The sequence below is a fragment of the Myotis brandtii genome, unplaced genomic scaffold (genome assembly GCF_000412655.1).
Source record: "Myotis brandtii unplaced genomic scaffold, ASM41265v1 scaffold39, whole genome shotgun sequence".
Lineage (NCBI taxonomy): Eukaryota > Metazoa > Chordata > Mammalia > Chiroptera > Vespertilionidae > Myotis > Myotis brandtii.
Window position 1 is genome coordinate 3,766,582 of NW_005364953.1, and position 27,297 is coordinate 3,793,878.

The 27,297-nt window shown below is 39.0% G+C and overlaps 1 protein-coding gene across 3 annotated transcripts in view; it reads right to left on the reverse strand.

Annotated features, from left to right (window-relative positions):
* Nucleotides 1–26,272, reverse strand: part of TENM1 (teneurin transmembrane protein 1) — a 913,380-nt gene extending 887,108 nt beyond the window's left edge. For 2 of the 3 annotated variants that reach the window (XM_014544957.1, XM_005872712.2), the window contains exons 1-2: nucleotides 25,507–26,272; nucleotides 8,919–8,984 (exon numbers count right to left, since the gene is read on the reverse strand). The gene's annotated coding sequence lies outside the window, so the exon portion shown is untranslated. Of the gene's footprint in view, nucleotides 1–8,918; nucleotides 8,985–25,502 lie in introns of all 3 variants that reach the window. The other variant, XM_014544958.1, reaches the window with a different exon arrangement.
* Nucleotides 26,273–27,297: the final 1,025 nt, after the last annotated feature.

Here is a 27,297-nt window from a genome sequence, read left to right on the forward strand (position 1 = left end):
CCCCCCATAGCTTGCTGCCCTGCCCCCTCCTGTAGCTCTCTGCCGCCCTCTTGTAGCTCTCTGCCCCACCCTCCTGCTGATCTATGATCTAGTCATTATGTGGTCGGTCATTATGCTTCATGGCGTAATGACCATTTACATACTACATCTTTATTATATAGGATTCTTAGCAGAAATCTAAGACCTTGTTCTCAGATCAATCCCTCTACTAGATTGATCATGTGTGTGTGTGTGCTCTTAGAATATAGTAATTCTTCCACTTTCCTTAAAAGATCAGTATATAAATGGAATCTACAAGTTAAGGTTCATTATGCCCCTTGCATGGAAATGTATGAGTGGCTAGCCTATCCACAAAATACAAGTATATAATCAGTCACTAAAATTAGTAGACTCTAAAGGAGAATGATGACACAGTTCAATGTCTTTTCAAGAAAGTTTATGGCAGTGAATGGCTAAAATTGACCATCTTACCATATTTCTGCCCCCATATTAAGATGATTGTATAGTATCATGGGGCTATAAGTTGACAAGTGAGTGAACTGAGAATATCTATCTCTTTCTCTTTCTCTCTCTCTGTAGCTATCTATCTCTGTAAGGAAATATCATATGCCAGAAAGATCAACTTACCTATACAATTGCCCCTTGCAACAAAATCAAGTCTATCAGTTTCATTTGTCTTGTTTAGCATCCATTTCTATTGCTTCTCTAAAGCCTAACAGTCCTCATATTAGCATTGCATTTAGGTACTTTATCCTGTTTTAAGATCTGCTCTTTCCCTATTCTCAACCTTAGAGAGAACTTGTCGCATTGGGGAAATTCTGACCACTAATGAAATAGGTCACACACTACACACACAAAAAGAAAGAAAGAGAGAGAGAGAGAGAGAGAGAGAGAGAGAGAGAGAGAGAAAGGAAGGAAGGAAGGAAGGAAGGAAGGAAGGAAGGAAGGAAGGAAGGAAGGAAGGGGAAAAGAGGAGAGGAGAGGAGAAAAGGAAACGCCGACATTCTTTTCGGGACGGTGCTCACGCTATTCAGGAAAACACCCTGGTAACCCACACACAGGCTTTACCGTCAGGCCCTCCCGCTCCACGCGGCGTGAAACAGGTCAAAACAAGATGTGTCAGCTGCCCTGCCTTCAGGGCCAGGAGAGGAGAGAGGAGAGGAGAGGGGAGTGGAGGAGAGGAGAGGAGAGGAGAGGAGAGGACAACCTACATGATACTCTCTTACTCCTCCCTACTTAACAGCATGGATATTCTGCCATACTTTGATTTTTCCTTTAGGTGAAGTGGTAATGTAGAAAAAGCTAGGTCACAGGAGTGTTCAAGGGGAATTTAAAAATGAACATGTTTTGGATTCACTGATCTGTACTATAAAAAGGATGATTGTCAGCTATGAGCAAATTTAACACTAAGAAATCCTTATAGGATTGACTGCAAATATACGGAAGTCACCAGATGAAAGCTCAATGAAACCACATCTGGACCTTTATCTTGACTATTACAATTTTACATAAAGAGAAAATGATGAGCAAAATGAAAGAAGGTGATAAACTTTTCTTAAATTAAAAATAAACAAAGTCTAAGGCTTTTTAAAAAGATTTTCTCATTTAAACATCCTTCAACAGTTATAAAATGAAACTTATTATCCTACACCCCACTCCACCTGTACTTTCACTTCCTGAAAGTGAATGGCAACAAGGCAGATAGATGAAAGTGGTGGGGGTGGGAAGGGGTATGAGTGGGAGAAACCAGTACAAGAGTATAGAGTCAAGATATCCAGAAGAGGGCCCAGGATCTGATTACAAGTCACGTTTAAATATTTTTAGCTGGCCTTCCTTTGCTAGGGTCAGGAGAAAGATTTTTCAACTCAGTTTAAACTTGATCTCAGTAATACTGTGTGGAACCACCATCTATCCAGTCTCCCAAGCCAGAAACCTTCCCCTTACTCCCCATATTTAATAAGTGTGGCATGCCTGTTAGTTCTAGATAGTTAGCATATCTCAAAGTGTAGTCAGTCCCTGGACCAATGACATAAACATCCACTGGAAACTTGTTAGTAATACAAATTATTGGGTCTCACCCCAGACCCACTGAAACAGAAACGGGGGAATAGGGCCTAACAATTTGCAATTTAACAAACCCTCCAAGTGATTCTGATACACACTGAAGTTTGATGACCATCTTTCAAATCTATGCCTTTATGGTTATTCCCATTATTAATTGCCACCTGGCCCTCATCATCTCTCATCTGGCCTATAGCAATCCTCTCCTAACTGGTTTCCTTGCCTTCAATCTTGCCCCTCCAATCTTTTCTCCATACTATCACCAGAGTGAATCCTCTATATCAGTGATGGCAAACCTATGACACGCGTGTCAGAGGTGACATGCGAACTCATTTTTTTGGTTGATTTTTCTTTGTTAAATGGCATTTAAATATATAAAATAAATATCAAAAATATAAGTCTTTGTTTTACTATGGTTGCAAATATCAAAAAATTTCTATATGTGACACGGCACCAGAGTTAAGTTAGGGTTTTCAAAATGCTGACACGCCGAGCTCAAAAGGTTCGCCATCACGGTGCTGTCCTCTATATCAGCGATATTCAACCTTTTTTCTCATGGCACACATAAACTAATTACTGGAATTGTGCAGCACACCAAAAATATAATCTAACAAAAATAGGTATAATTTTGATTAATTTACAAACAAAATAGTAACATTAATTACCTACCCTTTTTGCTCCAAAGTGACTTTTTTAAAAACCAGGTACCTATACTTGTATACAAGGATTTCTGGTACCAAAAATTAACCAATCAGAGGCAACCTTATTATGCACCATGACCAATAAGATGCAACTCTATTATATGACCTATATCTTTGTGGTTCAAGACAGGGCAGTCACACTGCACAGCTATTGTTGGGTTGACTATTGTCATTTTTTTTATTTGACAATCTAAGAAAAAAGAGGTCGGTGCCCCTGACTAGTCAGGTACTGCATGTTTTAAAAATTCTTGTGGCACACCAGTTGAAAATAGCTGCTGTATTACAAATATAATTAAAATCCTTCCCTAGTTCCTTCATGCCCATAAAAGTGGCTTTTAAACTGTGTTCTTAGGTGAATTTGTTTCACGGGTTGCCCTCAGGCAAGACAGGCTCAGTGGTTAGTGCACCAACCTTCGAATTTCCCAAGTAGCGTTAGAAAACCACTGGCCTGTAGGAAAAAGGAGCTGCTCCTCAGGACAAAGAAGTCCCTCTTCATCTGTCCCCAGCCTACCTCTCCAGCCTCATCTCTTCTCATGTCTACCTTTCACATCACCCTTTAGCTTAAGATAATGATTGAGGTTCCTGTAAGAGACCAGGCTATTTGATGTTTCTGTGCCACTGCTTCATTTGCTTGGAACATCTGCCCATCCCTACCACTTATTTGTTCGTCTGATAATGCCAAGTTGCTATTCCCTAATCCCCACCAGTCCACACTTACAGAATGGCTCTAGCATACCTTCTCCATAAAGCCTTTTCAGTTGCCTGCTTCTCATCCCTCTACTAGATGGAACTGATTACACACACACACTTTGTGCCCTAACAGCAGCAATAGTAGTGGTGGTGTGGTGGTTAGTATTTATTGAGCATGTACGACGTTGTATGTCAGGCATTGTGCAAAGTGCTTTACGTGTCATGTGCATGCCATTTTAAACCTCACAAATCCACGAGGCTACACTTCTTTCTAGATGTGCAAGGGAATAATCCTTTTCCTTACCCTTTCCAGCTTCTAGCATCTACCCCTATTCCTTGGCTTGTGATCACCAGCTTCAAAGCCAACAACGTTGGGCCAAGTTCTCATGCTGCCATCTTTCTGGTTCTCTCTTTTCTGTTTCCCACTTCCTCTTTTTAGGACCCTTGTGATTATATTGAGTTCACCCAGTTAACCAGGATAATCTCTGTATCCTAAGGTTAGCTGAATAGCAACCTTAATTCCATCTGCAATCCTAATTTTCCTTTGCTATGTGATGCAATGTATTCAGATCCCAGGAATTAGGACATGTACCATGACCAGTGATTCCTGTATATATTTTAAGTGGGGGCTAGTTGTGATTATATATCTCATTGCCCTACAGAGGAAGTTCTCATATGTCTTTTTTAATTTAGAAAAATAATATGAATGCCATGAACAAATAATTCATATGTATTCCATGCCCACAACACTTGATTCTTTTATTTCTCTGTACATAGATCAGCCCTCACCTCTCTACCATGAGCTTGGGATTAAGGACAATGCCCCTTATTGATTTCTGTTTCCCTAGCACCATGCCTGGCACACTGTAGAGACTTATTAATTTGTCACAATAATAAAGAAATGTAAAATGCTTCCTCTGGAAAAGAGCATTTATAGAGTGTATTCGTAACTTAGCTCAAAGCTGTACATATCTTGAAACAGAATCAAATACTAAAAAGGCAGGAGGGAGCCAAACATATACTATTTTTAAAAACTATTTAAAATAGATGTCAGAGGCATTTTTTATTATTTCTGAAATGGATCATTCGTCAGTGGAATAAGGAGCAAAAGAAAGGGAACTGTTCCCCTACCAGTGGTTGGCAAACTGCGGCTCGCGAGCCACATGCGGCTCTTTGGCCCCTTGAGTGTGGCTCTTCCACAAAATACCGACTTCTGCGCATGGGCCACGAAGTTTCAATCGCACTGTACATGCGCGCCCACACGTGGTATTTTGTGGAAGAGCCACACAAGTTTCAATCACACTGTACGTGCGCGCCCGCACGTGGTATTTTGTGGAAGAGCCACTCTCAAGGGGCCAAAGAGTCGCATGTGGCTCGAGAGCCGCAGTTTGCCAACCACTGCCCTAAACCATATGAATTCTTACTTATATTCCTTTCAAATCAATAAAGGGAAAGTCACTGCCAAAATATTATGATTCATGAACTTCATTTACCACTCCTTTTTGTTTGTTTGTTTGATAAGAATGGCCATCTTTACACAGTACTAGAACTGTTGATATTTTATTGCATTACCACATCTCATTATTGTGTAGTAAATGCTATTATTTATGGCCACTACTTAATCTGATGTGAGAGAGAAAAATTGTTGAAGGCTTGACATCTGAGGAATAGGCATTTTATTGGGATGAAGGACTGACTAAGAAGAGTCAATGGTCCTTCAGCTGCCCCTCAGATCATTAACTCCAAGTGGTTATTTGCTCCCAGCACTGTCCTGAGCCCAGGTTGTTATTGCTGTGATATGTAGATGAAGGAGAATATATTTTAAATGCTTTAATATGAACGCGATGCTCATGAAGGGTGCCAGATTGAAAGCATTGGAGTCTGAAGTCATCGGGTTATGCACTTGGCTGGTTCCAAGTTACAGAGAGATGCTTGACCTTGAATGACCACCTTGCAAGAAGGAGAAAACATACTGTTTTGCTGAACTTCAAGAGACTTACAGAGCAGCAGGATAGCAGTATCCCAAAGTTAAGCATTTTTATCCAGTAGGAAAATGAGACTAACTGAACTTCTACTCAAATCTATTTAGTATAATGCCAATACTGGTGTGCAAGGGGGATGGGGTGGTGGTGGTAGTAGTGTTATGATATGCAGTTGCTTTAAGATAAAAAATAAGTAAATGTTGCCCAGCTGACATGGCTCAGTGGTTGAGCATCGGCCTATGAACCAGGAGGTCACAGTTCAATTCCCAGTCAGGACACATGCCTGGGTTGCGGACTCGATCCCCAGTGTGGGGCATGCAGGAGGCAGCCAATCAATGGTCCTCTCTCATCATTGATGTTTCTATCTCTCCCTCTCCCTTCTTCTCTGAAATCAATAAAAATATATTTAAAAATAAATAAATAAATGTCCTATTACCAAAGCACCAAGACACTTAAGCAGCAATCTTTTTAACAACTGGTGTGTGTGTGTGTGTATTACAACTTTTCCCTTATTTTTCTAAAAATTAAAGAGTGAGCAGGAAAACAGTTGGAGCTATCCATCCCAAAGTTTGTATTATAGAATAAGTAAACCAAGGCTCAGCGTGGAGAAGTTACCTAAGGAGGACTATATTCCTTGTGTTAAGACTAGGAGTAGAGCCCAGGTTTACCGATTCACAAGCAAGGACTTTTCTACTACACCATGTTGTCTCTCTAAGGGAGGAAAAGTACCTCTTCTCCGAACCTTTCAAATATTTGGAGTCAAGCATATTCAAACGTGTGCATTATTTTGGCCTCTTAGGCATTTATCCTCCATTCTGATCTATTCATTCACATTATGATAGGAAGATAATCATCTTTCACACATTTAACCTTCTTAGCATGAAAAAAAAACACCTTCCAACTTAATATTACATAGCTGGCAGAGTCACAATTCCCAAGTTAAGAAAATTATTTTCATAAATGATACAATATGAAAAAATCTCAACTTCCTTCCTCAATAAGTGTCTTTTTTAATCTGTCATTTTATTTTCTGATCTTACACATTTTTTCCTATAGTGATCTGAATTTCTTGGCAATGGTATTCCCTTAAAGGCAGTACCTCTAGAAGAATGGCAAAGTTAAAACTGACAAAACCAATTTAAATTCCCATTACGGACTAATCTCAATTAACTGGAACCCAATTTTTAAAAAATCTTTAATGTATTTGTACTTGTACTGTATATTTTGAAGGGCAATGCAAATTCCAAGATTTTAAGGATTTCATTTTTATGTAATTTTATTGTTTAACATACTTAGAGAAAGTATCAAGTGATTCTAAAAATTCAGATCAGCCTTTTGACTTTTTTTGTAAATTGGGATTACAATTCTTATTTGAATAATTATGTGTAGCACTGCCAGATACAGGTATCAAGGAATGGAAGAGGCTGGGGGAGGGGGATATCAATGCTTTGTATTCCGTACTTACTAGGGACTTCACATTGACCAATACTTTTAATTAGAATGAAGACCAATGAGGGAAGTCCTTCAGGTGACTTAAGATTTTAATCATAGTTGACCTTTGAACAACGAGGTTTTAACTGCATGGATCCACTTACCCACGGATTTTTTTCAATAAATCCAGTCAGCCCTTTGTATCCCTGGTTTCGGTTTCGCATCCACAGATTCAACCAACCACAGATTCAACCAACCGCAGATGGGAAAACGGTTTTCGCATTCCAAAGAGCATTTTCCCAACCCTGGAGTCCCCGCCACTTGGAGAAAACAGTTTTCCCTCTGGGTCTATTGAATTCCTGGATGTGAAGGCAGACTTTGGTTAAGTTTGGGGGGAGTCAACTATAAACTGATGAACAAAAACAGATCCAGAGACAGAGAAGCATCGATCAGGCCATCAAACCTCTGAGGGAAGGCAGAGGAGGTTGGGGGCGGGGGAGAAGGGGGAGAGATCAACCAAAGGACTTGTATGCATGAATACAAGCCTAACCAATGGACACAGACACTAGGGGGGTGAGGGCACGAGCTGGGCGGGGCCGGGGCGCAAGGGATAAGAACACATATGTAATACCTGAATCAATAAAGAATAAAAAATGGAAAATGGAAAAAAAATTATATGCGGAATTTTTTATGGTTTACTGAAATGTTAGTTACTTATGTAGACTCTTATTTTTAATATATTTTTATTGATTTCAGAGAGGAAGGGCGAGGGAGAAAGAGAAACATCAATGATGAGAGAGAATCTTTGATCAGCTGCCTCCTGAATGCCCCCTACTGGGAATCAAGCCTGCAACCAGGGCATGTACCCTGACCAGGAATCTAAGCAGTGACCTCCTGGTTCATAGGTTGATGCTCAACCACTGAGCAACACCTGCCAGGCACTTATGTGTACTCTTAATAAATTTAATTGCACAGTACAAAACATCATCCAAAGTTCAAGTTGTAGAAATGCAATAATGGGAATAAGACAATAGGAAAACTTTATTCTAATTATCACAATTTATACAGTTTTGCCCAGCAGTGTCCCAGAGGCAACACAAACGATTAAAATGAGACCATTTTCCCCAAATCACCCTCAATTAATTTTGGATCATTTTCAATGAAATGTAAACTTGAAAGAAAAAGAAATAGTATAACTAATAAAACTAATCTTCTTAAGGTCACTACCACAGGGCTCTGACTTAAGTCCTACACCTTTTAAGTTTGGTGTATCAAGATTTATATGCAGAATTTTGACAGTATGCAGGGGGTAGAGGGGCCTAACCACCCCTCGTTGTTCAAGGGTCAATCGTAGTCTGAAAGTGTCCCTCCATCTTGCCACATTTTCTCACGTATTCTATCTAACATAGGGGTGCATACAGAAGCAATCACTTTCTCAATATTCCAGGTTAATTCTGTCTACACTGGCACATTTACCAAAAGATACGGCACTTAGTAGTTGCTCAAAAATATTTACTGAGTTTATGGATCAATAAATGAATGCAGTATCATGACAATAGAGATATTTTACTTCAGACTTTCCTAAAAATTTGAAATATTCATTTCAGGAGGCAAGTATTTGTTTTGTCAATACAATTATCTGAATGGTAATATTTTTGCCATTGATAAAGAGAAATGCCATGTTTCTTTTGCAGCCAATGAGAACTACTAAAAGGTTTTACAAACATCCTCATTGGCTATTACTGTTTCCTTGTACCCTGCAGATACTCCTATTAGTCAAGGGGTAGCTGTATGTGGAAAAGGTCACATAATCATTCAAATACATAGCACAACCTCCATACTTGGTTTTGCAAAGACTAAAAATTATGGAGTATAGACACAAGCTTATCTATACAATAACCAAATAAGTTTTTAAAGTTTAAAACAATGCAATTACATTTACTTGGCACTCAATAAATATAACAAAATATATCAGTGGAACATTCCGTTCTTTTCACATTATATAGCTATGTGTTCAATTCCCAAAGTAAATTTAATTGCAGAATGCACTTACCTTGATAGATCCAGAAGTATGAGAATCAAAAAGGAGACAGCTGAATAAAGGTCACCCTTGTAATTCCTGTAAACAAATTAGGCAATTAGGCCAAATTATCCTTCAAACATGTGTACAAGCAAGTCCAAAACAGTACTTATGAAAGAAAGGAAGAGACACATGTGGGGTGGGGGTGGGAGTGGGCATGGGAGTTGTGAATATAAGACTTCATTTTATAATTCACAAGGAATAAAAGGGTCAGTTTCTTTAAAAGTCTGCTTGAAACTGCAAACAATTATATTAACTATGTTGCTAATAGAGAATTTCTTAATTATAGATGAGCATACCTACAAGACTGTGGAATTCTCACCCACAAAGACTCTCCCAGCTTGTTTTCGCTCAATATCCTACTCATTTTGAGGTGAAAAGCCCACAATGTCAGGAAGTTTTCAACAATGTAAACAATTTATAGTAATTGTAATTCCTTATATTAAAATAGTCTTTTACAGTTCACAAAAATGTTCATATACACATTTCATTTAATCCTCAAAAGAACCCTGCTAAAAGATTAGGAGACTGAGGCAGAGAGAGATTAAATGGTTTACACAAACACACATACATGAATAGTGGTAGAGCCAGGACTAGATTCCATGTCTCCTTACTTTTGGTTCAGTCATGTTTCTAATGTCCCACATTACTTCCTTTATTTAAGTTACGAAATTAACTATATGTTTCCATATGCCACCCTTGTTACTGGACAATAGGGCAGGAACTGTGCCCTATAATGATCCCCACTAATTACTCAACTTGAGAGATACACTTCTCTGATTTGTACAGTGTCACAGTTTTAAATATGTGTGTGGTATGTGTGTATTGATATATATTATTGACATAGAAATATGTTAACAATATATTGATAAATGAAAAAGTAATTAGAGTGTGAGTCTTGCTTAGAAAAATATATATGCAAAATATATCATTCTCTTCTTTCTGTGTATTTGTATTTTCTAATTTTTCTATAACGAACATGTATTACCCATATATTTAAAAAGCTGTATGTTTTAAATTCTTCAAAAACCCATTTTAGAAAAGGCAATATGGTAAATTAAAGTGGAAAAAATAAAGGAAAATGAAAACTAACAATATAATATATTACGATTGGCACTTAATTAACTTTATGACCCCAATTTATCAATCAAGTAATCTCAAAACCTATTTTTCTAAATATTTGAGGCAAAATCTCAATAATAAAAGCAACAATTTAAAATGTACCCATAGGCCCAGCTGCCGTGGCTCAATGGTTGAGCGTTGACCTATAAAACAGGAGGTCATGGTTTGATTCCCTGTCAGGGTACATGCCCGAGTTGTGGGTTCAATCCTCAGTGTCGGTACAGGAGGCAGCCGATTGAAACTCTCTCATCACTGATATTTCTATCTCTCTCTCCCTCTCTTTTCCTCTCTGAAATCAATAAAAATATTTTTTTAAATTTATCCACAGTAAATCAAGAGACACAGTAATATCTAAATACATTTTTTAAAGTAGGTCAATAACAGCATTGCCACCTTTGACAAAGATCACCAAGGTGACCTTGTAATGACAATAGAGTATTATATTATTACTAATGATCTCCATATCCAATACACTATATATAAATCATTCATAATAGACTGAAGTGGTGCTCTTGATTAGTTGCAATCTAATTGCCGATGTGCATTTTCATCACTGTTAATGTTTCTCACAAAAGCCAGAGTTCTGCTCAAGTGTTCAAGTGGTTCCATAATGGGACTAAGTTAGAATCTTTCAAGGGAAAACATTTCAGAAAATACTCGGATCTCGACTACAAAAAAATACTTCTGGCTCTTTGGCCACATATACCAGAGTAAGTCTGTAGAAACTGGCTTCATATTCATCAATCTGATTCTGTAAAGAGGCTAGCAAAAAATGCTATAAAAAATAAACTGCCCCATATGCAGCATTTGCCTTGGTGAGATACACAGAGGGCTTGGAAACAAAAGGACTTTAAAATAGCATAGCTCTTCTCTGCTCACTTCTCAACTGCCTTCAGACTGAAACCATTAAAAGGGTATCTCCCATTTATGATTAGAGAAGGCCAGTTCATACATTGATCTATATAAGATCCCCCAGGTTACTTGCCATCATTTACCAGTTTGAGATATGTAGCACTTCCCTCACCTTTTACCTCTATTTGACTCGAGTATTCATTTCCAAAAGAGAAACTGTTGGCTGTCTTAATACTGCCTGTGGGCTAGCTACCATTGAAGAAAAAAAAAGTTAGATTGTCTGACAGAACCATCATCGAATGCAACCAAATAATGCATACTAGAGGCAAAAACAGCAGAAGCCACACATGTTAGAAATGCATCTCACAGAACTGACTATTAGTTTTGGAGATAGGCTGGAGCCTGCAAGCCAAGTCCTAAATCCAAACCTGAACAGCTCATTAAGAGACCCAGAGTTTCATTAGTCCTATTGCTTCTTGTTTGGTCTTACATAGAGAATAATATTCTACATCCTTCAGTTCTCAGCTTCCTAAAATGAAACTATCATCTGAGCTTGGCTATGGAGATGAGATGCATAAGTTGGAGGTGAGTGGAAGAAGGGTCTAGAAGTCCGGTCCAAAAAATATATACATATATGTGAATATGCATAAATATGTATATAAATAAATATCTCAGATGGATTTTAAAAGTATAATTTCTACTTGATTATAAAATGGCATGTTTTTATGTGTTTTTCAATAATTACTCAATTATATACTAATTATAACTATAACACCTATATTAACACTATTATTTTCAAGGGACTTTGGGATTCATATAGGTCACTTTATTTTACTAATGAATATATTGCTACACACACTTTGAAACCTCTAATGCTATTTTTCTAATGGGACATTTACTCAAAGACCTTGTAGAAAATAATTGTGTTAATAACAGAGACAGTTTCCCCATTACAATGATCAGTGCTCTCAGACAATTAATGCTATAACATTCCGTATTGTCACTATCTTCCTCAGGGCCTAAAGAACTTCTAGGTTCACATTAAAAAAGCTTCAGCTTTTTTTTCCTGGCAATATGGACATTTCTAATGATGAGACCTGCCAAAACTTGTCAATGCTATTTTTCTTCTTTTCCATTAGAGGTGACTGTGGCTGAATAGCCAAGTAATCTATACTCTAACTTCACTTAATTGTTTTTACTACATGGCATGAAGGAATATAGTGAGTAATCACTTCTGTTTTACATGAAGCAAATTGCTAGTGCTTTCCACAGCAATATGAAGAAGACTTAACTTACCTAATCTCCCTTGAACGTGTTCAAATCCTGACAGAATAAACTCAGCCCTCTTAGGTTTGCCAGTGAGTGAAGAGTAGATTGGATTCAGAAAGATGCAAATAAAAACTACAATGAGGTATCACCTCACACCTGTCAGAATGGCTACCATGAACAAATCAACAAACAAGTGCTGGCAAGGATGTGGAGAAAAGGGAACCCTTGTGTACTGTTGGAGGGAATGCAGACTGGTATGGCCACTATGAAAAACAATATGGAGTCTCCTCAAAAAATTAAAAACTTCCTTTTGATCCAGCAATCCCACTTCTGGTAATATACCCTAAGAATTCCCAAACACCAATCAGAAAGAATATATGCACCCTGATGTTAATTGCAGTATTATTCACCACAGCCAAGATCTGGAAACAGCACAAGTGCCCATCAGCAGATGAGTAGATAAAAAAGCTGTGGTACATTTATACAATGGAATACTATGCAGCTGTAAAAAAGAAGAAGAAAGTCTTACCATTTGTGACAGCATGGATGGACCTGGAGAGTATTATGCTAAGTGAAATAAGTCAGTCAGAGCAATACAAATACCATATGATCTCACTAATATATGTAATCTAATGAACAAAAATAAACTGACAAAGGAAATGGAACCAGAAGCATGAACACATGGAACAGACTGGCCAGTCCCCAAAGGGAGGGGCGTGGGCAGTGACTGGATAAAGAAGGTGAAGGAACATATATGCATATCCTTTGGACACAGACAATAATTTGGTAAAGGCCAAAGAAGAGGGAAGCAGAGGAGAGAGGAGGGAGGCAAAAGGGGGGAGGGAGGAGGATTCCTGCAATAATGTCAACATTAAAAAAATTAATTAAAAACAAGAATAGATTGGGTCAATAGATCTCAATTTTTTTCTGTCTGTACACCTCTTTAGACAGAGAACCAGTTGGCCCCAGTTACAACTGGTAAATTCCTCTCCTTCCAGTACCATCTTTCAAGGACAATAGGTTTATCCTCATTATTTATTACATAAACTTCACTTCTAAGGTTGTAATATTTATTTCTGTGGGGGGTTTTGTTTCCTCTTTGTTTTGCAAATGTATTTTTTCTGTAATGAAAGTTATACAGATTTATAATTGAAAATCTGAAAAATATGAAAGGAATAAAGGAAAAAAAATCACCTATTACTCACCCCTAAGATAATCATTTCAGAACTTTTGTGCATCTTTTTCCAGTCTTTTTTTCTTTCTTACACATTGGGAATATATAATTTTGTATCATGCTTTATCACTTGATAGGATAACATAAACATTTTCCATTTATCATACAATATTTGTAAACATCAACTTTAATGGCCATAAAATATTACATTGTCTAGATGTACCATAAATCGCTAGCAATTCCCTTGTTGAACATTTAGGTTCCTTCATTTTTTCCTCCATTAGAAATAAAGCTTGGTGAAAATCTTTGCAAATAAAGCTATTTCTGTACCTCACATTATTTCTTTAGGACAAATTCCCAGAAGTAGAATTACTGGGTCAAATGGTATGAGCATTTTTAAGGCTTTTGCTGCAAACTGCCAAATCCATGGTAACTAACACTTCATCATGTCCTTATTATTCAGTCATTTATTCAACCAACACTTACTAAACACCTACTATGTATATGGCAGGCACTGTGCTAGGCAATAGGAATGCAATAATAAACAAAACCCACACAAAGTCCATGCTCTCATGGAGCTAATATGCAAGTAGAGTTGATAAATTATAAATAAATAAAAGTACAGTGTGATGCTAGGTCATGATGAATAAAATGAGGAAAAATAAAAGTGGTTAAATGCACAGAAAATGAAAACTCATGATAGGACTCCTTACATAGGATGGCCAGGGAAGACCGCTATGATGAAGGAATATTTGATCAAAGACCTGAATGAAGTGAGAAAGTAAGCCTATAAAAATCTTAAGAGAAAATTCATTTCAGGCAGAGGAAATAGCAAGTGCAAAGGCCCTGAGAAACCAAAATGCATGGTATGTTTAAGAAACGAAATGGAAGGCATTGTGTTATGAGCAAGGTATATTGGGGAGAATGGTAAAACATGAGGCCCAATAAACAGTCATGGACCAAATCATGGAGGGCCATGTAGGTCCTGGTAAAGATTTTTTAAATTAGTTTCAAAATGTTATTTTAAGTGTGATAAGAAGCCAGCTATTGGAGGGCAGAGAGTTGGAGAATCCAATTATCTTATTTATATTTTAAAGGATTACCCTGGTTGTAGTATAGAAAATTATATGGGGCAAAAAAATATATATGGTCATCAGTAGGAGGCTATTTCGGTAGTCTAAGTGAAAGATGATGGTGGTTTGATCCAAGGTATTAATGAAGAAATGAGGAGATAATGATTCAGACAGAGTATATGGTTTAAAGGTAGAGTCAACATTTGTTAATTGTTTGGATGAAAAAATAGTAATCAAGAAATTGTCTAAGGTTTGAGACTTGAACAATTGCACTGAGAATGATCTTACAAAACAAAACAAAACAAAAACCTTGTGTTTATCGTTTCTCATTTGCATTTATTTTAATTATTGAAAATTGAGTTTTTTCCACCTTTACTGGCCATCTTTATTTCCTTTAATGAGGCATTTCATTAGTTTCTGGTTTTCCTCCTACCTCTCAGACCTTATTCTCACTTGCTCTCTTTTGAAGACTCCTCTTATTTCACCAACCTCTTAAGTTCAACGTTTCTCATGATCTCTTCTTTGCTTCTCTTACTCTATATATACACTCTAGGTGAACTCACCTTCCTATTGCTATAATTTCAACTACTACATTGACTAATGACACAGAGATCTCTACCTCCAGACCTGATCTGCAGATCTGTAATTTCCATCTGTCACAAATCCACTTCATCTGGATGTCTTAATGGTATCTCACATTAAATAAATCCAAGCCTGACCTCATTATCCCCACCAAAACGGATTTTTCTTCTATGTTCCTTATATTGCTTAATGACATTACCTAATTTACCAAACCAAAAGCCTCAGTCACTCCTCTCTCTCCCTCACACTCTATATGTAATCAATCCCCAAGCCCCACTGATGCTAACTTATGAGTGGCTCTCAAATTTTTCTCTTCCTTTCCATCTTTATTGTCACTGCCTCTGGTTCATATCCTCATCTTTGTTAACAGTTTCAACACAGCCTCTCAATGTCTAACTGCTACTACACTTACTCCACTTCAATCCACTCTTCATACAGATGTCACCCAAAGTTGGTGACCCAACCCCCTTCCCCACCTTAAAGTCCCTCATCTAATTCAATAGACTGCTATAAAGTAGTACATTGTATGATTTTGGATAACATTAGAAAAACCACCATTCTCCAGTCTAACTCTCCATGCAGGAAAACCCTAACACATTAATTCATTTAATAAATATGGTCTAAGCACCTTCTGTGTGTCAGGCACATAGAAGTAAAAATAAGACATTATCCCTGAACTCTGTTCCCCAGAACTGGATAGGAAATAAAATTCTGGGTTAGTACTCTCCATTGCTAATTTAGCCTTGTGTCCTTTTATAATCTTCTGCCATGTGGAATGCAGTTATCCATATTCTCTAAAAAAATTCCTAACTGTTCTTTAAAAGCCAATTCAAATGACATACCCTTTATGAAACCACTAGTGCCCCAGTGCACGGATTCGTGCACATTGAAAGAAAATTAACTAGAAGGTGGCTGGCAAGGTGGGACTGGGTGAGATGGGCCAGGCATACCCTGGAGCCAACCTCCTGCAGTCCCTCCTGGCTGGCTGCACATGGGGTGGCACCGCGGCTGGAAGGGCGTCTACAGAGTGAGCGGGGTCCCTCCAGTATGTGGGATCCCTCAGCCTGGCCTGCGGGGATTGGGCCAAAACCAGCTCTCCGACATCCCCCGAGGGGTCCTGGCGGTTCTTGGGTGACACACCCCGGAATCAGGCTCCCTCAGCTCGGCAACTCCTGTGTTGAGTGTCTGCCCCTGGTGGTCAGTGCACATCATACCTACTAGACGGTCGGGTGGTCAGACAATTGCTTTGAGCTTCCAGAGGATTCTAAATATCCCTCTTCCAGAGCATCTCTTACATGATAAGAATATGTTTTTATGTCTGCCTCCTTCACTTAGTGGTTATGTGGTTTTTTTATGGCTTTTTATCTCTGGGTAAACAGAGGAGTTTAAAAAGTTTTGGTGAATGAATGAATGATTGAATGAACAGATGAAGTTCTTTTCTTCATGAAGATTGTTTTATGATGCATAACCAAAACCGTGCAATACTAATTGGGGTCTTTGTGGAAAACACCTGAGACTTCAAGACCAATTGCACCAGAGCTCTGTGTAAATGTTGATTCTTCTTCTGCCTTTTCAATAACAAAGCAGCCCCAAGGATTTTGCTAAATGTCTATCGCAGCTTTACACATTTTCTTAAACATCTTTTATTCCATGTTTTATAGAAATATATTGTTAAAATTTTCTTTATTCCATGTTAAATTACCCTTAAATATATTTTTCTTGCACTGAATTCTAATTGTTTACATTAAAATTACCTCACTTTCACAAGTTGTCCAATGTTTCATCAATGCAATATCTCAAACAGAGGAAAAGAACAAAACAATGAAAAAAATGTAGCACCCTTGTGTTAACACTTCATAGATTCACAACCAAAAATAAATGGTATCACACCTAAGTGTTGACATTTTATTAGACTAAACATAAAAGATAAATCACAAATGCACTAACATATGGATATGTGCACAGAGGAAATCTGCAATAAACAGAATCAACCCAGGAAATAGGTGTGTTATTTTAGCTCCTACCCAAGATAATTTAAAAAATGTATGAGCCAAAAACAATATAAAGAATAATATTTCACATTATACTTATAATTATCTAGTATAGACATAATAAATTGGTCAGATTTAGAAAAAGAATAAAAGTCATAGCCAGGTAGCTCAGTTGGTTAGAGAACTATCCCCATATACCAGGTTGTGGGTTTGATCCCCGGTCAGGGCACCTACAAGAATCAACCAATGAATACATAAATAAGTGGAACAACAAATTGATGTTTCTCTCTCTCTTTCCCTTCCTCTCTGTTTAAAATCAGTAAATAATTTTTAAAAGAAAAAATTAAAAAATTAATCAATCCCAATATTTCAGTGAATGGCCCAGAGCTTCCTTTCTCATAAATCTATATATTACCTCAAGTCTTGGAAACAGTTGAAATAAAGAAAAATGAAGTAAGGGAGGGAGGAAGGACGAGAGAGAGGAAGGAAGAAATGAGAGTGATTTTATTCATATTTCAAGGCACAAAAATCTTTTTAAGGCTAAGTGATGGGCATCAGTTAGCCAATCAACTGCATAGCCTTCTCCTTTAAGAGGTTACCAGATCTCATTAGTGAAATTAATACTATCTTTCCAAAAGGAATTTCCTATTTGACTTGCATAGTGATTCTGTCAAAGCCTCCCTACATAGCTTAAAGCACTGAACACATAATGAGTCAAAATCACAAAATTTTTTTCTTCAGGCACAGAATAAGCAAATAGGTGATATACTTGTATGTTTCCATAAGTGATGCTTGCAAATCCATGTCAAAAATGTGCATATACTTTTCAATAAATATTCCTTTAGCGAAAAATCCCATCCTCACACACATGAACAAACATATTCTTGGGCTAATAGAGCAGGAGATTCCACTCAAATGCTTGCAATTAAGTAGAGCAGCTTTAAAAAAGAAAAAACACTATTTAAAAGAGGGAGGTATTGCCTAAAGTATAAATGTAAGATGTTGATCAGAAACATTTTGTTGATAGGAACTGAGTTAACTAGGAACATTTCAGGTCTAGAAGGCTTCCAGTCACTGTGTGGTTTTAGTGTATTTATACACCTCTATATTTAAGCACAGGCAGTAATTAGCAAGATTGAGACACCTTTAATAAGGCATCATCATAGGTGCAAAGAATGTGTAGCATAAGATGAGTTCATTATCAATAACTTTCCTGAATTAATCATCTCTTAGGACATTTAATTTTAAATGTACCTGAAAAAAACCTGGATTATTGAGATAGGCCATCTGTGGTATCTTTTTCTAATTTCTCTGTACAACTAAAGTTTTCTTAAAATGTCTATATACAGCTGGGACACCGGGATTGCAATATCTAATAAACCAATTGTCCATATAATCTGGCACCTTCTCTTTGACAGGTGTCTAAACCAGATAGAGGCATTAGAAGTAATATAAACACTTAAAATCAACCAATTATGCAAAACAATACAACTGGGAAATTTTCTCCTTTACCTTAACTAGTGATCAAATTTTCCCCGAAGTATGCAAACTAATAGCAATGTACTTCTTTTTTGGCTGCTTTTTAAACCTTCATTTATCCAGGCAGCTAAAAATACTAAACTGTGATTCTAAACATTAAAATGAAAATGGATTTCCTTTGATGTAACCATATAGGAATTCTACTAAAAGTTAACCCCCCCACACACACACACACATCTGCATCAGCATTCTGAATATTTACAACACCATTTATCTAAATAGAAAAATTGAAAAATAAATATGTAGTAATTTCGAAAGGAAAACTAGGACTATAACTCCAGGACATCATTTGAATGAACAGTCAAAATTCACCGATCAGGTATTTGGAACCCTGCAGACGATTGACTGATTTTTTTCTCATTGTACATCCAAATGCCAAGCATCTGCTGAAAGGTTAGAGGAAATCGACATGACAAAGAGGATAAGACACAGATAGATACTAGGAAATCTACATGTTCAGCAATAACAATTGACTAACATTTTCATATTTTACTCAGATATCCTGGTATTACATAGATATAGCTTAAGTAATAAAAATAACCCAATTAACTAAATATATATGCAATTGAATACCCCAAAACTGGATATTGATGTCAATATTCCCTAAAATGTAAAAATAAAAATATAATTTTCTTAAACTTTTAAATCACTACTTCATTCTATCTTTAATAATTCCATCTGGGATATTTATAATTTGAAATTCTAGGCACTTTCAAACAGAAAAATATCTGGTGACATATAGTGTAGATGTAGACTTAGATCACCATTATTTTTTCATTAGTAAAATTCTTTTTGGGAATCACTCTTTCTTAGCCATAATATAGAAATTTGTTCACAACTATAAATTTACAAAAAAAATTAGTTTCTTGAGACCCATAGCTGATAATATTACAAAGGTTTTAACATGGACTGCAATTCAGCTTGTGATTCCAAAATTCCATTTTGTAAGTTTTAATCAGCGACAAAAATGTTAAAACAGCCCTTGTTGATGTGGCTCAGTTGGTTGCAGCATGGGCCCCTACACTAAAAGGTGGCAGGTTCAATTCCAGGTCAGGGCACATAATCAGGTTTCGGGTTCCATCCCTGGTCAGGGCATATACAGGAGGCAACCAATCTATGTTTCTCTCTCACAGCAATAGCAATCTCTCTCTCTCTCTCTCTTCTCTCTTCTCTGTCTCTCTCTGTCTCTCTCTCTCTCTCTCTCTCTCTCACACACACACACACACACACACACACACACACACACACATTCTCTCCCTCTCTCTCGCCCTTCCTCTCTCTAAAGTCAAATAAATAAAAAATAAAAAGTTAGAACAGAATATGAGAAACATTAAAAGGCAATTTCCTCATTGTCAACTACTTATCAACTGACAACTTTAGTCAATTAAAATTAAAACAATCAGAATGCTTTATGGTGACAAGTAAAATGAGTGTCGTACAGATTTTAAAGAAATGTATTCAAATTCATTTGGTCTCTGCAATAAAAATGTGGGGCATATGTAGTTTAATACAATTATTTTTATATTTGAAAAGGAAAAATAACCAATCCTCCCAGAAAATTCAAACATCATTTACACTTTATTGTGATCACTAACTAGGCTTCCTCAAAGTCTACGGAATCATAATTTGAAAGAATATATTTTTTCAATGAAATGGCTATTATGAAACTATTTACAGCTATGAATATCCTCATAGAACAAAAATGCTCTGTAGCATATATAAATACCAATAGGAATACACAAATCAAACCTCTATTTCTGTGATTATTTTTAAAGAACTGCTTGAGTAGGGACAAAGAGGGCTGCAGTAAAATTCTCAGGAAAATGACAAAGATGGTACTGATTTTTGTTCTGCTTAATCATTTGTTGCTTGCAAATTCAATTCCCCAGCCTTTTACAGTTACTTTCAGGGACCAACAGGCTGGCATGAAATTAAATTAACAAGCAGGTTCCCATCCTGAATTAGTGACTCGCAGCTGTCTGTCCCGTCTAGTTTCCATGGCAGTAGAAGAATAGGTAGAAAATGAGGTGCAGGAAATTGTAAGAAGCCAACATATCAAACTCTTTAAGTTGATTTCTTTAAACCGATGAATAACTACTGGGGGAGATGGGGGGAGGCAGAATTGAAGTTAAAGTTCTTAATTTCCTGGCTTGTTGAAAAGGCCAGTGTGTTTTTGTTTCTGTAATTGCTGAGGGATATGAGTAACATCCCTTATACATATCATACAAAGCTGTAGATTCAGGATGACATTTAGTTCATTCGGTATTTTATAGTAACTCAAGAGTGTTTAAGGTACTCTGCATGTGTTTTAAAGTGTTTCATTTTTTCTTTCTTTTTTGACAGAGGTATTAAAATTCGTCAGCCTATTAAATGACTCCAAAACATCCAGAGACTAAGTAAAAAATTCTGTCAACCAACCAGATGTTTGTTTGCATCAACCCAAACAGCTGGATGGTTGACGGAACTTTTCACTCACATATTTGGGCGTCACCTAGATACAGCCATAGAGATCTGTCATAACTACCCAGAAAAAAACATATTAATCTTGGCATATACCTACCATAAACAATGATATTAAGGCTCCAGGCATGAGCTTCACAGAGGATGATCCACTGATACAAAAAGAGATTATTTAACACATTTTCTTGTGTCCATTTCCCAATTAATTTCTCCACTCATACAGTTAGAGTAGGATGGGGATGGAGAACCCAATATTTCAAAATCATTACATCATATTGCTAACATCATCCAAGAGGTAGTGGTTAGTTGGCATATATGCCATGTTTCACCATATGCTATTGTTTACCTAAAGTGGAGGCTTGGACAGGAAGTAAAATTCAGAATTTTTTTTAAGTTGTAAATCATCCAAGATTATACTTCCAGGTCTACAAATGAGTCCTGACATTATATAATAACTTAACAGGCTTTATTTATCAGAGTTTAAATTATTTTCAAAATATTAGGGACCCAACATCAACTGTGAAAATATTTATTACCTCCAATTAAAACCAGTTTGTTTTGACTATAGAAATGTTAGCAGTGCAACTGATATAAATATTTATTATATAATAATTTTCAGTTTATGCCATATAGTCCAATTTCTTCAGCCCTTTTTCATGGGTTCCAAATGTAAGCAATTGTGTTGGTCTGGTTAAATTGTACCACAGTACATCTAGCAAACTACAAAAACTCTATACATCATATAAATTGTCAGAGTAGAGTACTACATACTGAAGAGACACCTATGGTTGGACCATCAGGGTTGTTGGGAATAATCAAAAACTGTGTGAAACCTTTTATAGCATTCACTTGCTCAAGCTAGCTGGTTCTATTTGATATTTACTTTCTCAGTTCTAAAAAAGTCAATGAAAAACAGAAAGGAGTAGAAATAATACATTATTAATCCAGATTTCAGAATGTTTCACATTTTAGGGGAAGGAAAAATAACAGTAAGCTCCATTTAAAAGAGATTCTGATTTAATACGCAGAATATGCATATGATTTAAAGCAGTTATTGTATATGTGAACAGTTCTGAAATTTGATTCCTTTTAATTTTATTCTAATTAGCAGAAGCTATATTTCCAGCTATGGATATATGCTATTGATCAGAATTGCTAAAAACGATCCCTTACGATATTCTTCATCATTTAATGTGCCTGTAGTTGTGTTAGTAATCCAGTTCAAACCTTTTTTCCAAATGGTAAATGATGGGAAATTTCTTTTTGTGTGTGTGTGTGAAGTATGCACGGACTACTACTTCTGAGGGTAAATTGACAGGTAATTAAAGAAATACATAATTTTAATAGAATTATGATACATGTTTTATATATGATGCATGGCATTCTCTTGAGATTGCTTCTAAGTGTGTGTATGTGTTTGTGTGTATATGACAGAGAGAACAAATAGGTGAGTACTAAGAAAATGTTTGCACTTTTAAAAATTAATCACTGAGTCAAGTATTCAAAGTACTGGTCTTCTTTTGACCTCAGGTCAGTAGGTAAGTAAATAAACAAATAAATCACTTCTTTTGGAAACCTCGGGGAATTTATTAACCATAATCTATACCAAGCACTTGATAAATATACTTAAAGCTGAAAATAATGGACTTTCGGGAAAAGCGAGCTTCAAGCAAAAATTACATGGTTTCTAATTGCTATCTGTAACCCCGAATGGAATAAAAAATTTGTTATATTAATTAATATTGACCCTTCCTACCACTTCCAAGTTTTTAAAGCTGTCATGGAAAATAAAGATCCACACTAAGCCTTCTGTTTTCAGAGGCAACATATCAGAAGTATATTTTGCAGTTTGAAATTTTAATGTAATATTGTACTATCATACAGAATAAACTTAAATGTTTGACTGTTCTGCTTCAGCACAAATCTTTGTATTGAAGGCATCAGAAAGGTACAATGGCTGTCAGCGTTATTTACACATATGATAGCTGAATTGAAACAATGAGGCCTTTAGGGTATTCTGACTTCCAATTAGGCCTTTGAATGAGATGGTAGTTATGCATAATCTGATTTTACTTTTTAACACACATGTTTGAATATTTTGGAACCTCACTTAATCACCCTTATAGCACAATGATTCCACAAAGCATTCTTTCCTTCAGCCCCAATGTATAGTTTGTCAAGTGACATGACCGTTTCTTAATTTATAATTGGGACTTAGAACTAATGGCAAATGATTCATGTATTCAAAAAATGTTCATTTTCTACTATGTGCCTGGCATTGTTCAGGGACAAGACTCTGTAAGTTTTATTGTGCAAATTCTAACATTTCTTCTTAGAGTTGTTTTCTAGAAACACCTGTTTTTCAAAAAACATTCCAGGGGACAATCTGAAAACTTTTAAATAACATTTAGAGCATAGATTCATTTTAGAAATTACATGAACCCCTTTCGAATGCATCTTGTGACTCTCTTTTGTTAGCAATAAAAGGTTCCAACATTATTTTGGCATACTTGAAAGTTCTTAACTACCCGTTAAAAACAACTTTAAAATAGTAAATTACTCAACACACCACCAAAACAAAGTCTTATGAACTTGGACAAAAATGGCAAAACTGGGATTCTGCTTTTCCAGTTATTCATCTTAAGGGTCATACTATGCCTTATGAAAATTCTTTTTTCCCCCACATTGCAGATATGAAGAGCAAGGGGTGAGAGTGAGCAAGCAAGCCACTGTTGGGTAATCATGGAGCAGAATGTAAAGCTGTGGATCTCCTTTTAATAAAAATAATAATAATCTTTCCTCCTTAGACTGTACTCTTTCTTGGCAGCACTGGAGTAACTTATGCTCCAAATCGAAAGTCTTTGCACTAAGAAGGTGAACTAGGATATTTCAGCCGAAAGATAATAATAGAGAAGACATTTACAATGTCTTCCCCAAACATGTTAAGAGTACAGATTGATTATCACAGTATAGTGTACCTGGTTTGTTAATTTTAATCATAAAACAACCATCTAAAATTCAAGGAAGCTGTCTATGACCCTTATCACAAATGCGATCAATTAAACGCTAATCTAACAGTTCCTATTAGAGTCCACTGGGGTGTTTCATTTCCTTTTGGTTTCTAAAACCGAATGCTTACTAATTTTCCTCCTATGGAACCAGAAACTTCTTTTTCTATTTCTTCGGGTCACCTCAAATACACCTCCAGATTAACATCCCAAGGGAGAAAAGAAAAACTAGAAAGTTCAGGGCGTCTCCTATCCAATTGCTTCATATTGGAGATGTAGAGTTTTTCTCCACATATTAGCATATCGCCAGTAGCAGTGATGCAGATCAGCTAAACCAGAAGCTGCCTAGGGCAAGCTCGAGCTGCAAACCAGCCCCCGTCCCCGCCCCTACTCTCCCCGTGGCGAAATAGACTTCCAGACGGCATCTACGAGTGGAGTGAGATCGTCTGTCTCCGCAATTGTAAACAACCGGCTGCACTAGGTTCAGTGAAATGTTTAAATACACTCCTGACTGCAAACACATCCACTCACCAAGTCACGCCAACAATCTCCCCTTCTCCACCTCTAGGAAAAAGCATCCTGAAACTGAATTGGCAATCCGCCGGTTGTGGCGTGGAAGAGAGTGAGATTACATTTCCCCAGGCATGCCGAGAGGGTACTGGGCGCTTGGCAGGTGCGCTGGTCGCTGCTAGATTCCCGGGACCACGTTTCAGGATGAAATGAGAAAACGCACAAACCCGCACAGCTGAGCGCCTGGTTAAAGCCAACACCGACAGTTCCCAGGGCAGCAACTGCTGCGTAATGACTGCCTCTTTTGACAAAGATTGGGGTATAAGAAGGACGCTACGGGTGCGGCCCCAGACGGCGCAGGTTAGGAGGTCTTGAAGTTCTCCCCTCTCCCCGAACCTGGGCTCCCCGGGTGAGATTCGAAGAGAAATTCAGAAGCAAACAGGTACTAAAGTGGGTCCTAGCCCCTCGGTATCTTCTGAGAGACAGCAGGAGCAGGACTCGAGTGGCCGAGCCCGGGGGCGGACGCTCCAGGTGGGAGAGATGCCCGAGGAGAGGCGCCCCCTAGTCTCTTCTGGGACCAAGGACCCTGTCCCCCGCGTCCAGGTCCACTTGTTAGAGCGCCTGGGATCTGCGAGAGAGCCCGGGCGAGGACACCCACCCCTTTCAGAACCGGAGGAGTTGGTGAGCAAAAGTGTCGCCTGAGAAGCCCAGCGAGCCCTTAAAGGGCAGCGCCCCCAGGGCCCCCTTGAACTGCGAATGAGGCCGACCTCCCATCTGCCGCGGGTGGTCCCGAGCCCCGAGCCAGGCAGGGACCAAAGGAAGGAGCAGAGGTTCTGCCACCTCGGGCAGGACTCCCAGAGCGGACACAGCTCGCCGCTCACAGCCGGGAGCGACCCATCCGCCGCCCGCAGCCTCGGGGCGAAGTTCGCCTGGAGTCCTTGGGTTGGGAGGGGGGCGAGTCAGAGGAAGAAACGCACCTACCTAGTCCAGGCGCAAGTTTCGGTGTCGTCCCCAGGTGCGGTCCCCCGCCCTCTTGCCAGGTGCTCAGCCCTGCCGGACGCTGCCTGCGCCCGGGACTTCAGGCTTCTCAGCCGGTTCCTGCGGGAAACGACTGTAAATCCACATTACTGTTCGAGCTGCCGCTCGCGCCCCCCCATCGCTCTCCTCCGGCCGGGGGCAGTGGTGCTCTCAGCCGGCAGCTGCCGAGGGCAGGGACCGAACCTGGCTACCACCACGCCTGTGGACGCCCGCTGCCAAGAGGGTGCTTGCGCCCGGGGTCGTACGTGTGTGCGAGAGTGTGTATACGCGTGTGTGTCCGTGCAAGAGAGAGTGTGCGTGTGTGTGCGAGCAGACGGGGTGAGCTCAGCCCCCGGGGCACTCGGAGGTGAACTCCGGGCAAAGCCGGAGCCTGCAGCGCTCCTGGGTGCAGGGCGTCTGCACCGCTGATGGCTGCGTTGATGTTGCCGTGGCCGCCGCCGCCGCGCTCTAAGGCTGGTCGCGGTGGTGCAAAAAAATGTTTCTCCGCTACTCGAGACCAAAAAACCTGCCCTGTCTACTGAGCATGCCCGGTTTGACAGCTCCACAGCCGAGGTTTTTTTTTTTTTTTTTGGTTTTTTTTTTTTCCCCTTTTCCCTTTTCCCCAAGACTCCGGGTTTTAGCCGCAGCTGAGATAGGGCGAGGGAGAAAGAGGAGGAGGAGGGCTGAGGGAGCAGGTAGCGGGCTGAGGAAGGGAAGTCGAAATGAGAAAAATCTGGGTGTTAGGTGGAGAGAGGGAAGGAGAAAGCTGAGTATGAGAGCAGAGGAAGGAATATGGATCAACAAAATTTAGATTTAGTACCACAATGCGTACCTGGCCACGGGACTCTCATGACCAGCTTGTATTATTTTCCCCCAAGGGTTAGGTGGGGTGCGGGCGTCGGAGGAGTGTTTGTCATCCCCTCAACCTGGGACAGTGTTCCATAGTCATGACATACACAAACGCGCGTGCACACACAAAGGAGTGCTATCACTGCTCGATGTATAAAACCTCAGGACTGACTTAGAAAGAATGCCAAGTCTCTTGCCAGTATAACTTTGGCAAAAAGAAAAAAGCGAGGGAGAGAGATTTGTTGGGGTTCCTCCTTTTCCACTCTCTCCGCCTTCCAGAACCGCCAAGCCCGTGGCTGCAGCGCATTAAGTGACCCGCAAGCTCTTGTATAGGTGTGTGTGTGAGAGCACTGCCGACTGCCTCCCGCTGACAGTGCGACCCCAGCGCGTCAAGGCCGGCCACACGCAGCCTCCTGGCAGCGAGTCAAGTCAGCACTTACAATGTCCGTCTGGAGGGTGGCCCAATGCTCTAGCTCCTGCCTAGCCTGGCCGCCCAGTTCCCTGGGCTCCCCACCCGGCTCTGCCCCTCACCCAGCCGGGCACGAGGGCACGTACCGGGGCGAACCCAGCACGCTGCCCCAAGCTCTGGATACCCTCCCTTTCCACCCTGTTCAGCTTCCACGAAAAAGCGGAAAGGCGGAATCTTCATGCCCCTAAACTCGCTCTGGGAGCCTTAGGAGTCCTATTGGGCATGCTCAGGACTTGGAGCGCCAGGCTTGGAGGAACTCTCCAGCCTCCAACATCTGCACGTCTGGGCCAGATGTGAGTCTGAAGCATGAGGCGTTGGCGCCCCATTGGAGTTTGGCTCCGGTTCCAGGAAGGGCGGCGGCGACGCCCACAATCTCCTTCTCCTTCCCGGCTTCCCGGCGAGAGCCAGACCTTGGGAGATACCAAGTGCCGAGCCAG